General features: G+C 44.7%; 1 protein-coding gene across 1 annotated transcript in view; it reads right to left on the bottom strand.

The window, feature by feature from the left end:
* The window catches only part of LOC119450054 (elongation of very long chain fatty acids protein AAEL008004), a 391994-nt gene that overhangs the window by 173035 nt on the left and 204938 nt on the right, over positions 1-14021 (bottom strand). The gene's annotated exons all lie outside the window — the stretch shown is intronic.

Raw genomic sequence — 14021 nt, 5'->3', positions numbered from 1 at the left:
TGCCGTTACAACAGGTGTGACTGTAAAAAAGATTGCCTGCATCGTTGTTTGGCATGCAGCTACGTATCGCGCTAACGCCACAAACTCTGCCACCACGACTGCACTATGCATGCAGAATAGGAGAGGGGGAGGGGGCGGAAGGAGATCGAAAGACAAAGTGGTTAGTCAGTGTAAAGGCCAGTTGACTACCCTTAATGAGGGGAAATGGGGTAAAAGGGAATCAAAGATCGCAGGACAGCCAAAATAAAGATATAAAGGGGAAAGTTGCAGTTTAGCCCGACATGTGAAGCAGTGACAGCTATAGCAGAGTATTAAGCTACACAAAGTAATGCTCGTAGTTATTTAAGCCATATAAATTGCAGTAAAAATTTGCTGACTAACAAGCAGTCATGGTACCACGCGCGCGCGGACTTACATGAACCTGGCCGCTATTTTGCAGCGATGCCTTTTCCGATGCTACTCTTTACTCTGCGACAGTGTTATCCCCGTGATTAGCCGGCCGTGAACGGTGGAAGATGAGAGCAACATAGAATCGAGCGGAAGGCATCGCTACAATATCGCGGCCCCGTTCTAACTCGATGACCGCGAGCACTCGCTGTTACAACGCTGGCGTGATAAAAAAGCGCTGGCAACATAGAGAGCGCGCGGGCTTGTTCAAAAGCAAACGTTTTATGCTGTCGATCGCTTAGCCATTTAAATTGTGCCGGGTCTCCGTAACTCATATTACGCGACAACACAGTAAGACAGCACCCATGAAGCCACCAGCCATCTCGGTCTGCACTTAACCTCGGCACCCGCAGACGATGACTTCCAACATACGGCGCACGGCCGGGCTAGAGGAGGAGACGCGCGCAGTCCTACACTACCTCGGCCAATGGGCAGAGCCAGCTCTATATCACTTGACTTCGAACATTGGGCGTGATGAAAAACGGCGGGAATGAAGCCGACCCTCTGAAAAAAAAGAATAGGCAGTCTATACATAAATTATATCAACATGTGTCTACAAAGTCGATAGACTTTCGTAGACTATTCTGTGAAGTAGTCTACAGGCGGTCTCTGGAGTTGTGGCACTACACTTTCTGTAGCTACTGTCAATAAAATGTCTATAGACAAATAAGTATACACTGGCTATAAAATATTTATATAGACCACTCTATAAACTGTCTTTGGTCTTATGGCTTTACACTTCATGTTTAGGAAAATAACAGCGCAAGATAGACAAGGACACCGGCAAAGAAGAACACGACACTGGCGCTCCTTTGCCTGTGTCCTTGTCTATCTTGCGCTGTTATTTTCCTAAACATGCATTCCCACCCACTCGCCCAAGTTTCTCTTCTGGTACAGTGCTTTACACTTATTGTAGACTGTGGTCTATAGTTTGACTATATATATTCCCAGAAGTTCCGTCTAATGACACTCTATGGACTTATGGCCTTACAATTTTTGTCGACTATTGTGTACATACATGTTATACAAAATTCCTAAACACTGGTCTATGGACAGTGCTCAGACTGGTGGCATTTTACATTATGTCAACTATCTGGGTAGATAATATTATACTGGTTATATAAGCACTTAGTGCTCGAGGTTGAAAATGTATATAAACATAGCATTTTTTTTAGTATGTTTGTGGTGCTCTGTCGCTATATACAGCTGCAGGGGGTGGAAGGAGCTACAAGACAAGCACATCGAAGCTGTACATATTAAAGCACGCATGCAGATGGAAGCAGTTGAAAAATCTAAAATGCATCAAATAGTCGTGAATCCTACACTAAGCTTCATGCATTTTGTGGACATGCCTAATTAAGACATTGCAGTTACATGGGTGCATGCCCTTGAATCAAATCTGCTGCCTTATTTATGTTACAAGTTCGTTTAAATAATATTAATTTTACTTATGGCAACATAACCATTTGGAATTTATGCGCACCTACTGCTTCTGATCTGCATTCATGCCTTAATGTTAACAGCCATCTTTCTGTGCGTCTTGACGTGATCAAGCTCATCGCACACTCCTTACTTTTCTAGAAGCAACGAACTTAGGGGCACGTTTGTAACCCAGCAACTATTTCTTTGATTTTACTTTCTTTAGTAGCGTGACCTGCAGGGACGGGCCCTACTGTATGTTTTAGTTTATTCTTTGAGATTTGTCATCTCGCTCTTTCTTTCCTCTTTCCTCCCCTCCTTCCTATCTTTCATTTCTATGTTTGTCTCCTCCTTTCTGAAGAGTAGGCAGGCGTTGTGCCCCTTCTGGTGGCAGTTGCCAGCCTTGCTCCTCACTTTCTCTTTCCTGTGTATATGTTTACAAATCAAATAATAATAATAATAATAATAATAATAATAATAATAATAATAATAATAATAATAATAATAATAATAATAATAATAATAATAATAATAATAATAATAATTATAATAATAATAATAATTATAATAATAATAATAATAATAGTTGCTATGGCCATGATGTACATAGCTGCGTTGTCATATGTTACCCCAAACAAAAGAACGCGAAGCAATTGCGCTAGTGATGAATCAAGCTGTGAGAGAAAGCAAAAAAGTGCACCAAAATTAATTAACTGCTGTATTGCATACATATACATATACTGTATATATAGTGAAATGAATGTGCCTTCTGTGTTGAGGACGATCTGCACCCATGATCGAGGATTCTCGATCATGGCACATCAGCATCAGGGAGCAGGGAGTGCTGCCGTAAATTTTTTAATGAATGAATGAAGTCAGGCGACATCAAGTCGCTTTTAACTTCATGCCTTGGCAGAAGTGTTTTAGTTGATTACAGTGACCATGCATTGTATGCTATATTGTACCTTTTTTCTTCTGTCAAAATAAACTATCCTATCCTAAACTAAATTTTTTTAAGCGTGTCGCTATACTGAGACGAAAAAGTCGCTAAATTTCTGTAAATTTTGCTGCAATGTCGCTAAAATTATTGCTAAAACATTCTAGTAGATTTTAGGTAACGTAGGCGTTTTGTAACGCTATACATACGCTAGCATAGTGTAAACCATTTACCGTAACGTCTCAGGTTTGTCTAGGATTCGTGCGAGTGTGATATAAACAGTGAATTTACCAGCAGTACTAGCAATACTGAACTTTTATACTTACTTAACAACGGACGATTACAGACAAATTTCGGCGTTCACCTTGACATGTTGTGAGGTTACAAATCTGACCTTCCCAGCACAAAAAGGCACATGGTCCACATTATCCCTGTAAATGTTCTACTTCTGTGCGCTCCTCAGTAAGATAGCGAAATTCTGCAAGGCGCGCAAGATCGCATGTTAACACGGCGACGACGATTACGTGACCCTTATGCAGGTCGAATACTACGTCTTCCGCCCCTTGGTCTACCTGAAAGCACTTCTCAGCCCTTGTTCGTCCAAAACCCATGCGATAGGAAGGCGTAACAAGAGGGCGAGTGGGGCTAGTTGGTTAAAGTTCATGTGAACAGGTCCTAAAGTACAACAGCACACACACAAACGGTTATAGCCTGCAGTCGGCATTTCTGTCACCTTTTGTGTGTGCCACTGCGCTTCAGGACTTGTTCAACAAGTCCTGAAGCAGTGTGTTCAGGCTCGCGTGAACGAGCCCAGCCGCTCCTATGTATACAACTTTCTACAGTCGATCTACCTTATTATTCAGCTGTAGCGTACTAACTCTCAAAATGAAATTTGTAAATATTCAGCAATCGAACTAATTTAGTGAAAGTGCAGAACCCGGATTGTTAAGACCCATTCAAATCGGTTTCGTGAAGAATATAAAAAAAAAACATACATTTCGTGAGCATACTGCGAATCCTGGAGAGCGCAAATGTTCTCTGGTACTGTTTGAGTGTTGCAAAGAAACGCAAAACAAAAAATCGCCAGTCCTTTCCCTGTCGAGAAAATTGGGGTAAGCGAAGCTTGTCGTGTGTGCATCTGACCTTCCTGGTGATTTTCTTCCTTCCTTCCTTCATTCCTTCCTTCCTTCCTTCCTTCCTTCCTTCCTTCCTTCCTTCCTTCCTTCCTTTCTTTCTTTCTTTCTTTCTTTCTCTCTCTCTCTCTCTTTCTTGCTTTCTCTCTCTCTCGTTCTCTCTTTCTTTTTGTCTCTGGTATGTGTCATTGAGCTTGGACCCTTTCTGCACTACCACCAGAATCGGCCCACTTTTCAGCGTGACACCACCACCTTGGGCACTTGTGAGCCTATAAAGCTTCGCTTGAAAACTCGAAATGACATGATACAAGGTACGATATTGCTGAGAAGGTGCTGTAATGAAACTAAGCGATTACAAATGCGACCTCGGGGACCGCGCGGTGAAATACTTGGTTTTCTCTGCACCGCGGAGTAAAACTCGGTTACGATGTGTTAACAGCACGAGCGCCAATGCACTGAAGCCGCACCTCTAACGTCTAGATGCCGTATAGGAACACTAATAGTGCAAAAAAAAAAAAGATAGGCGACGCACGGGAACGATTTGTTCGCGTACTTCACCTGCCTCCGTCCGTTTTCGCGCAGATAGGTATATCCACAATGTTTGACGACACGCCTAAGTCGTAACTCAATAAATTGACGCCCCATCGGACCTCAGTAACGAGTACAGCGCTTTTCACTGCCAAGCAACGACCCAGCAAGAAATATGTCCAGCGACGCGGCGAAGCAAAATAAACCACTACCCTTAATTGTTGCCTCGTTTTTGAGCTGTTCGCTTTCCATACGAATCACGGGCGTTGCCGACAGAAACTGGCCGTGGCGCTCACTGACGCCGTGACGAGCGCGAACCACGAAATGTGCCTGCCATCAGCAAACGTCATTTATGAACGCTCAGAAGTAGCGACGAAAGAAGGGATCCTAGATTAGCATCCTGCTCATAATGATTGCCCGCGATGCCAACAGACAACGTTGACGGAATTCTCGTTGCCAGCGATGCTCGTTAACGTTAGGAGACCCGCGAACAGCCTCGTCCATTTAAGTGAACTTCTCCGTTGCCTTGACGGAAAAAAAAACGGAGTCCCACTATACGCGTATATTATTGCCCGAACGCTGTAAATGTCGGTGGAGTGACACCTGAAAGGGCAGGAAAAAAAGAAGGGGGGGGGGGGGGGGGGGGATTGGGAAACAAAGTTATGGATTTAGCTTTGCCGACTGCTAGCACATGACATGAGTGAACGGCTTAGACGTCTACCTGAAGCGTGGCTAAGTGCAAGTGAACATGAAATTAATACCAAGCCGCAGCTCATCGCAAAAAGAAGCTCGCGATGTATTCTCTAAATAGTTTCCAATAGTCAACTGTAACAATAGTTCAAAACTCAATCGTCACGTCCGTACTGTTTCTCAATCATTACAGAGCTTTCGTGAGTGTGACGGCACGAAAACGCACTGCCTGATTTTCAGGTGGTTCGAAGTTTCTTGTTACTACACCGACTACAACTCCTTGAATCCCACATGGGCCAATGGACGTGTGGTTAAAGGGACGTTAATGAGAAGAGACATAAATTGTATTTGTAGAAATGCAGATAGCTCGGCCCGAGCTTATGCGCTCTGACTTCCTATATTTGCTGCGAAGGGGAGAAGGGAGCGAAAGATGCATGGAAGATTATGATGACAAAAATAGGCGTGTGATTAATGCTGTTCACATGTGCGATGAATACTTGAGTCACAGTCTGGAGCCAAGTCCTAGGTCGCGCAAAAGGCCAGCGACCCGGAATAAAGTCTAAAGAGAAACGTTACGTTAGCAAGGTTGCTATATTACTTTTCTGCAGTATCAATTAGGCCTGTCTTACCGTGAGAGAGAGAGAATAAACATCTTTCTTTTTTGTAAATGCAGCTTTGGAGAGGCGTCCTCCATTCCAGAATGCCTTGAGCTCGGGCCGCGTCCTGGGCCCTCGCAATCAGCCGTTGCTGATCTTCGAGGTCGGAGCTGGCCAAGACTCTCTCCCAAAGCTCGTTGGTGTGGTAAGGGTTCGGAGGACTGAGTGGTCTTACCGTGAACAGAGGATTAGAAAGCCAGAAACGGCGCGAGAAGAAAATACGGACGGTGATGCCAACCATGAAACTCCCGCACGAGCTCTGCGTGAAGTTGGGATTTTGACAACGCCTGGTCGTGGCCAGCTATCACTATAACTAACAATAGATTTATTTATTTATTTATTTATTTATTTATTTATTTATTTATTTATTTATTTATTTATTTATTTATTTATTTATTATTTATTTATTTATTATTTATTTATTATTATTATTTATTTATTTATTTATTTGAGCGTCCCGCGCTAGCCTTTGATGGGCTGTGGCAGGAATTTGAGCATTGTGTGAGACCACATACATAATGCGTGTTCGGATTAGGTTATACTTGGAATGCCAGCAAACTTGGAAGTAGAAAAAATCGAGAAGAAGACATAGACAAAGTGACAGGAAGGTGGCTGGTCACTTCCTGTCACTTTGTCTATGTCTGTCACTTTGTCTATGTCTTCTCGATTTTTTCTACTTCCAAGTTTGCTGGCATTCCAAGTATAACCATGTACCAACTAGCCCAACAAGCCACTCTCATGAATTCAAAATAGGGATTCAAAATGCAAGCTACAGTCACCGACAAGAAAGAAAGAAAAGAAGAGAGAAGCACATAATACATAGTGACACAGTAATGGAGAAATTTGACAATACACCGAGAAACAGAATACTCGAACATATTGCAAAGAGAGAGAGATAAAAACATGTTATGAAGGATATATAGGAAATTATACAGCTGGTACAATGAGTTGATGTATGCACTTTGGCACTGCATTGTGAATATACTCACGCGTGATAAACAAGAGCACAAAAAAAAGAAATATCGCGACAAGCAAACTTTGCAATTCGTAGGATGCTAACTAGAATTCGCAAGACCCCCTCCCCCCCCTCCCCCCCCCCAAAAAGAAAGCCTCTAGAGGCGCTACTAACGAGAACAAGTGAGTGATTCCACTCCCTTACAGATCGTTGAAACGACGACAGTCGGAAAATATCACTACGAAATCAATATTTTGAGGTGCTTGCTGCGTGTGGTTCTTGTGTTTCTGGAGCTCGAAGGCATGCGCTATGCTATATATATATACTTTGATAGGTGAGGCTAACCTGCCTGTCTTTCTCTCTCTTTCCTCTTGATAGGTGAATTTTTTGGCGCTATTTAACATAAGAAACGACAAAGTTGCAATATAACTTAATGAAACTCAATCTTAATGTTTTGCGTTACGCGCTAGCATAACGACAGAACGCACCAGCGATGCGTATTATCTGAAGAAGCAGGGCTGAGAGAACGTTTGAGCGAACAGAGCACTGACAAGGCTTTATACTTGTGATGTGAATTACATGGTTATCCCATTTCAAGTAACATAAAATAAAAGCTCCAAGCTATTTGTATTCCTCAACTTTCGATAGTTGCGTGTGCTGCTGAACTTTATAGAGAAATAAATATATGGTTCTTCTTTTAGTAACACTTATACAAACAGTCTTCTCAAAGTCGAGTTTCATCTGCCATGTTCGGTATAATTTTATTTTAATTAATGGAGTCATCTGCAAGCATGCGTGTCATAGCGTTAATATATAGAATAAAGAAGGCTTGGTGCCAGGACTGGGTCAGTCTAGATACGACCTCAACGAAGCCAGCCGGTTCACTCACCATTTGGACGACCTGATACCAGTTAGTAGCGCCAAAAGTTTATTACTAGCAGAAGCACAGCTGAGTGAACGTTTGAGTGAACCAATCAGTGACCTAACCAGACTCAAGGACATTACAAAGCTTGTAGTGGAGTTTATGGTGTGACACACCATCAAAAACCTCAACAAAAGTTATGTCGATTTATTGGCGTTTGCCTAAACGAGCGCAAGGTCAATCGTTGCTTCTAGTAATTGAGTTACTCTGGACATTTTTCTTCAAATCCGAGCTGATTCTGCTTTTGTATGTGTTATTGTTAAGCATTAAATGCTTTTAGCTACGAGGTTGTGTAACATTGTGTAATTACAAGGCTGTGTAACATCGCCTCGGTTTAAGAACAGGAACACCTTTCGCAATTCTTCACTATCTACACTCGATCGGTATCCATAGATTTTTAGCAAGTATTTTGTCATTCATTGAGCATGTCATTTATAAAATGTGTCAGGAATACCGTATAGTCCGCTAGACTTTCTTGTGTCAAAGTTAAGCAATAGAGACAGAATAACAGCCTCCGAGGAGTCAGCACCAGCTAACTAATGACTGCTGCTCGTGTTCTGGTGCCCAATAGTAGGCAAATGTTCTGCTCGTGAATTGTAGAAACTCGTTTAAATTATTAATTACACTTGTTCGATTCCCTTCTGTCCTTATCAGAGAAAACATTTTACTGTTCCCGATCAGTATAACGTTCAGTGAAGATATGGACACGATTTTCAGAGTGCGGTGTTTGTAAAAGACTAATTTTATATTTAATATCAAGATATGGGCTTACAGATGGAGTGGCACACTGTGCTATAAAAGTTACAAACATGGATAAGGTACCTCAGAAAGGCTAGCCAACGTTTCGATACGAGGACTTATCTTCGTCCATTTTACCAAGACAGGTCCTTCTATCGAAACGTTGGTCAGCTTTTCTGAGGCATCTTATCCCTGTTTGTAATTTTATATTTAGGTAGTTATGTTTAGTCTTTTGAAAGATTGATTCACAGTACGGAAAGGCTCTTGAATCCTACGAGAGTGTAGGGCCAATGGGCGGTCAAAACTATAAATTTTTTGTTTCGGGTGAATGATTTCAAGCGAAACCCATGGGATGGATTTGCTTGTTGTCTTTGTTTTGATAGGATCATAAGCCGATATGCAGTGTTCATTCATGGTCATACGCTGCAGCCAAAGACCGTCCACAAATACTGCGAAGCCAGCAGAGGCTAAGGAAAAAGCGGTCAACAAGTGGTCCAGGTGGTCAAGGACGCGTATACCGCGTGTGTCTGCGAAGAGAAAGTAAATTTTTTTAATCACCCGTGAAAGATAGCATAATTATAATTCTTGAGCTGGATTTTCAAAACAGGCTGACATTATTTTCACAAAAAAATCGAAATGCATAATCGACTGATCAAGAAAAATAAAGTAATTCAGTTTTTATTACTTTACAGCAAGTATTGCAGCCGGGGAGTTTGCAAGGTGGATCCAATTGGAACGAATTCTCAGGATGACACCAGTTTGTAGACATTAATTCCCGATACTTTGCGAAGAAATACATTCTCGGTCCAATTAATTCTGTTCTTCAATGCATAGAATAGCGAGGCGCCATGGTTGCTCAGTGGCTATGGTGTTGGGCTGCTGAGCACGAGGTCGCGGGATCGAATCCCGGCCACGGCGGCCGCATTTCGATGGGGGCGAAATGCTAAAACACCCGTGTGCTTAGATTTAGGTGCACGTTAGAGAACCCCAGGTGGTACAAATTTCCGGAGTCCCCCACTACGGCGTGCCTCATAATCAGATCGTACTTTTGCACGTAAAACCCTATAATTTCATTTTTCATTTTTGCATACAACAGCGTTCTGAAAAAAAAAATGTAACTGAAACGACAGTGCATTTTGCCGCAAATATGATAGCGCATATCTTGAAAATGAGGTCATCCACAGAATTCTTTTGCAATATTGCAATATGTGCCGTAAGGTAATTAGTTAAAAACCTTATTAGTTATTTAATGCTTGTTAATTATTCCATTGCGCATTTTGATTTCTCATTCAAGTAATGTCCGCCTCATCGAGTAGACCAGCTCAAGGACTAGAAGTGCGCTATCTGTCACAGGTGATTATTAAAAATTATATAAAGACATTGCAGAAACGCCTGCTATATGTATACATGATCCGCATTATGCCGGTCAAGCACTTTGGTCGTCTTCTTTATTTCACGTGTTGGTGTGGGTAGCAACAAACACGGTAATGCTTTATGGTCGGAAATTCCTTCAACAATTACATAAGAAACGGCGCATGGTCATATGTCGTTGCTGAGAAATGTTAAGTCAATAACATTGTTGCTCGTGTGGTGACACGCGTCGGTTCCTGAATGATCTGCTGGAATCCGAAATTAGCAGTGATTATCAAACAGCGCCTCTGAATAGTCGACGTCAGTTGTTCAGTAATCAATTGACTCCCATGATATATACTGTGCAGATTAAAATTTCCCGTAAGTTTAATTTTATTAGATTCATGAAAGCGGGTGATCAGACAAGGCATCTGAGCATGCAAGTTCAGCGTTCAGAGGTCGATACATCGTACATAACTACATAAAATGACTGAAAGTGAAAAAAAAATGATCCTGCAACTTTCGGAAACATTTCGTGCTTGAAAATGGCCCTAGTTCGCGAAAACATCCGAAAGATTCGGGCGTCCAATCATTTCATCGCCCAGAGTTGGACGTCTAAAGGTGAAAAGTAACCGAGATGTCGCTCTTATATTCTTGGAGCAGCAACGGTGACACAGGAGGCACTAAGTTATTCCAATGGGACAAAAGTGATACGATACGACAAGGTGCACATGCGAGCTGTTTGGTGAGATCGTGGCGATGTAACGACGCGAGGACGAGACGCAGCGATGACTGGCGGTTTTCCCTGCGTCGACCGCAATGTATATCGTTGGCGTTGCGCTGCTAAGCACGAGGTCTCGGTATCAAATCCCGGGCATTTCGATGTGGGCGAAATGCTAAAACGCCCGCGTACCGTGCGTTAAAAAAATTGTCGCAGTTTCACCTGAAAGGCGAAGCATCAATTGCGATAGCAAATTTGTAGAGAGCTATATGGAGTAAGGTTAGTAGTTTTATATAAATTTGGACATGCAGCAGCACCAGCAACGCGCATAACTGTTGTCGACGCCGTCGGCGTTTTGCCAGCGTTCGCACAAAATGCCTGCGGCGTTGGTGACTGTTGCCGGAGCCTCTGATATAAGTAGGCACTTGGTGCCGCAGCTAAGCGTCGCCTCCCTTCCCTCAACCCCCCCCCCCCCCCCCCACGGCCTTTCGCGCGTCGGAAGAAGGCGCGTTTGCTCTACATGTATGGTGATTGTAAAGGAGGAAAGAGACGCCTACTTCGGCAGTCCTTAAGAGAGCACGGCGCAGAACGCGCGTTTGTTCTCCGCCGTGGGTTCACTCCCCGTGAAAGTGCGCGTCCCTCGCGCCCTTTCACGCGCACATACAGCGTTCGGCGCGCGGAGACGATTTCACCTCCATTGACGTCATACGGAACCTCACGGCGACGGCGACGGCTACGGCGACGGCGACGGCGACGCCGACGGCAGAAATCTGCTTTCGAATGTCCATATAATTGCTATCGCAATAAAAAACCCGGTTGGTCGAAATTAATCCAGGATACACATCCCCCACTACGGCGTACCCCATCTAGCAGCCATCGTCAACTTCCTCGGCCACCATTTATATTTGGCGCACTTCGGCGCATGTTTCGGCGCAGGTTAGAAAAAAAGGAAGAAGAATAAAAGAGAGCTTCCTCTGCTTCAAAACAATGGGCCGTCCAGCAGGCCCACGAAGCGGCCGCCAGGTATTCCCTGTCGGTCCCTACGTGGGAGACGCCCACTACGCCCTAAGCGCGTCCTGCAGGACCCAAATAAAGTTTGTCCAGTCCAGTCCAGTTCCTCTGCTCCTGCCATCGGTCCAAACGGTTCTCAGGTCTTTCAGTCGATGACTCACAGATTGTTGTAGTTGGCCTATTACCACAGTCTCTATAAGGTATAGTGACCCGGACGTGATGTAGCGCGTTTCTGCAGGCTTCAGTTTCTGGGAGAAAAGCCCCGAGTGGGCACCAGGAGTTGCGCTGGAACTGTTGTAAAACGGCACCGACAGCCGCATTGGATGCATCGGTGATCAGGCGCATTGGTGCAACATGTAGAGGACGCACCAGCAGCAGGGTGCGATCTGCCAATGCGTTTTTGGCAGCTTGGAAGGACTCTTCGTCGTCGGACGTCCAGGACAGTGGAGCGGATGGAGCTTTAGTGGTCTTGGGAGGCTCGGTCAGAGGTAGAATAATTCGGGCGATGTTTCGAAGAAAACGGCGGTGGAAGTTGAACAGCCCAAGGAACTCACGGAGCTTTCGCAGTGACGTTGGGCGAGGAAACTCGCACAAAGCTTGAACTTTCTTTTCCAACGGTGCGATTCCTTCGGGAGTCACGCTGTGCCCGGAGAACTCAATGTCGTGGACACCAAAGACACACTTTGCGGACTTGATGAGAAGGCCGTGGTCCTGGAGCCGAGAAAATAGCAGGCGCAAATGGTTGATATGTTGCACGGGGTTTCGAAATACTAGCCACCAGGAGGTATGCAAAGACGAACGGCAGTCCCCGGGTGACCTCATTGATAAACCTCTGGAACGTCTGAGCAGCGTTTCTCAGCCCGAACGGCATGCGGACGTACTCGAAAAGCCCGATTGGTGTCGCAGTTACAGTCTTTGTGTTGTCCGCTGGCTCGACAGGGATTTGATGGTAGGCCTTCATTAAATCTATCTTGCTGAATAATACTGTTCCAGCTATAGTCGGATACAACTTAAGTCTGCAGTGAAGCCCCGCCCACGCCCTCATAACCGCCAGCCACTGTTCCTCCGCGAGGCTGCAATAGTTCGTAGTTCAAGCTTCCCTGTTACCTAAATAAGGCGGTAAACACAAACATAAAATTGTAGGCACGTAATTTTATACGTTTTCACTCGTCTGTTAGAATGTAACGTACAAGTACGACAAGTACAGTCGTATCAAGCACGACGTCATATTGAAAAGGTAGCATTACGACGATATTGTTTGCTTCTGTGATTTGCTGGCGGAATAATACAACCTCGCGCGGTCCGTGTGCCTTTGTTGCCAACTGCTGTTTTTATTGCGATAGCAATTATATGGACACTCAAAAGCAGATTTCTGCCGTCGGCGTCGCCGTCGCCGTCGGCGTCGCCGTCGCCGTCGCCGTCGCCGTGAGGTTCCGTATGACGTCATTTGGAGATGAAATCGTCGCCGCGCGCCGCCGAACGCTGTATGTGCGAGTGAAAGGGCGCGAGGGACGCGCGCTTTCACAGGGAGGGAACGCACGGCGGAGAACAAACGCGCGTTCTGCGCCATGCTCGCTTAAGGGCTGCAGAAGTAGGCGTCTCTTTTCTCCTTTACAATGACCATATATGTAGAGCAAACGCGCCTTCTTCAGACGCGCGAGAGTCCGTGGGGGAGGGGGAGGGAAGGGAGCCGACGTTTAGCTGCGGCACCAAGTGCCTATTTATATCAGAGGCTCCAGCAACAGTCACCAACGCCGCACGCATTTTGAGCTAACGCGGGCAAAACGCCGATGGCGTCGACAACAGTTCTGCGTGTTGTTGCTACCAGAGCCGCTCACCTTACTTCGTATGACATTGCTCTGTTGCTATCGCATTCATTGCTTCGCCCTTAGGGCGAAACTGTGACATTTTTTTTTAAGTTGTATCCTACTATAGGTTGGCGGCGAAGTCGTGAATGTGAGGGAGTGGACAGTGATCAGGGAAGGTTCCCGCGTTGAGCACACGGTAGTCGCCGCACGGGCGCCAATCCCCTGGGTCACGCTTTGGTACCATGTGGAGAGCTGACGAGCAACTAGAAGGATTGATTATACCCAGTTGCAGCATGTGGTCTAATTCTCTCCTTGCGATGGCAAGGCGGTCATCAGCGGGGCGTCTGGGTCGCCACGTTATAGAGGCCGATGTTAGGTCCTCCATAAAAAAGCAGGGAAGAGATAAGACCGGATCTCTTACAGTCATAGGTAGTGGTACAAGGTAGATTTTGATGGGGGAAAACGATTAAGGACACATATACAAAAATTCTAGATTAAGAAAAAAACATTCATAGCATACCTGATTAAATCAAGCAGGCGAGGTGACTATTTGTCACCACCCCATTTCAAAGGGGATGCCATTAAATGGTAATCATCATCATCCCTGCTGCAAGTATAAATCTGCCAACAGTTAGCAACATCCTCCCCCATCCTCCTCCTCCTCCTCCTGTTTTCGCGCAATTTTTAAGGCTACAAGAAACGTGTT

This window comes from Dermacentor silvarum, chromosome 4, assembly GCF_013339745.2.
Source record: "Dermacentor silvarum isolate Dsil-2018 chromosome 4, BIME_Dsil_1.4, whole genome shotgun sequence".
Taxonomy (NCBI): Eukaryota; Metazoa; Arthropoda; class Arachnida; order Ixodida; family Ixodidae; genus Dermacentor; species Dermacentor silvarum.
This window is presented reverse-complemented; position numbering and strand designations above follow the sequence as displayed.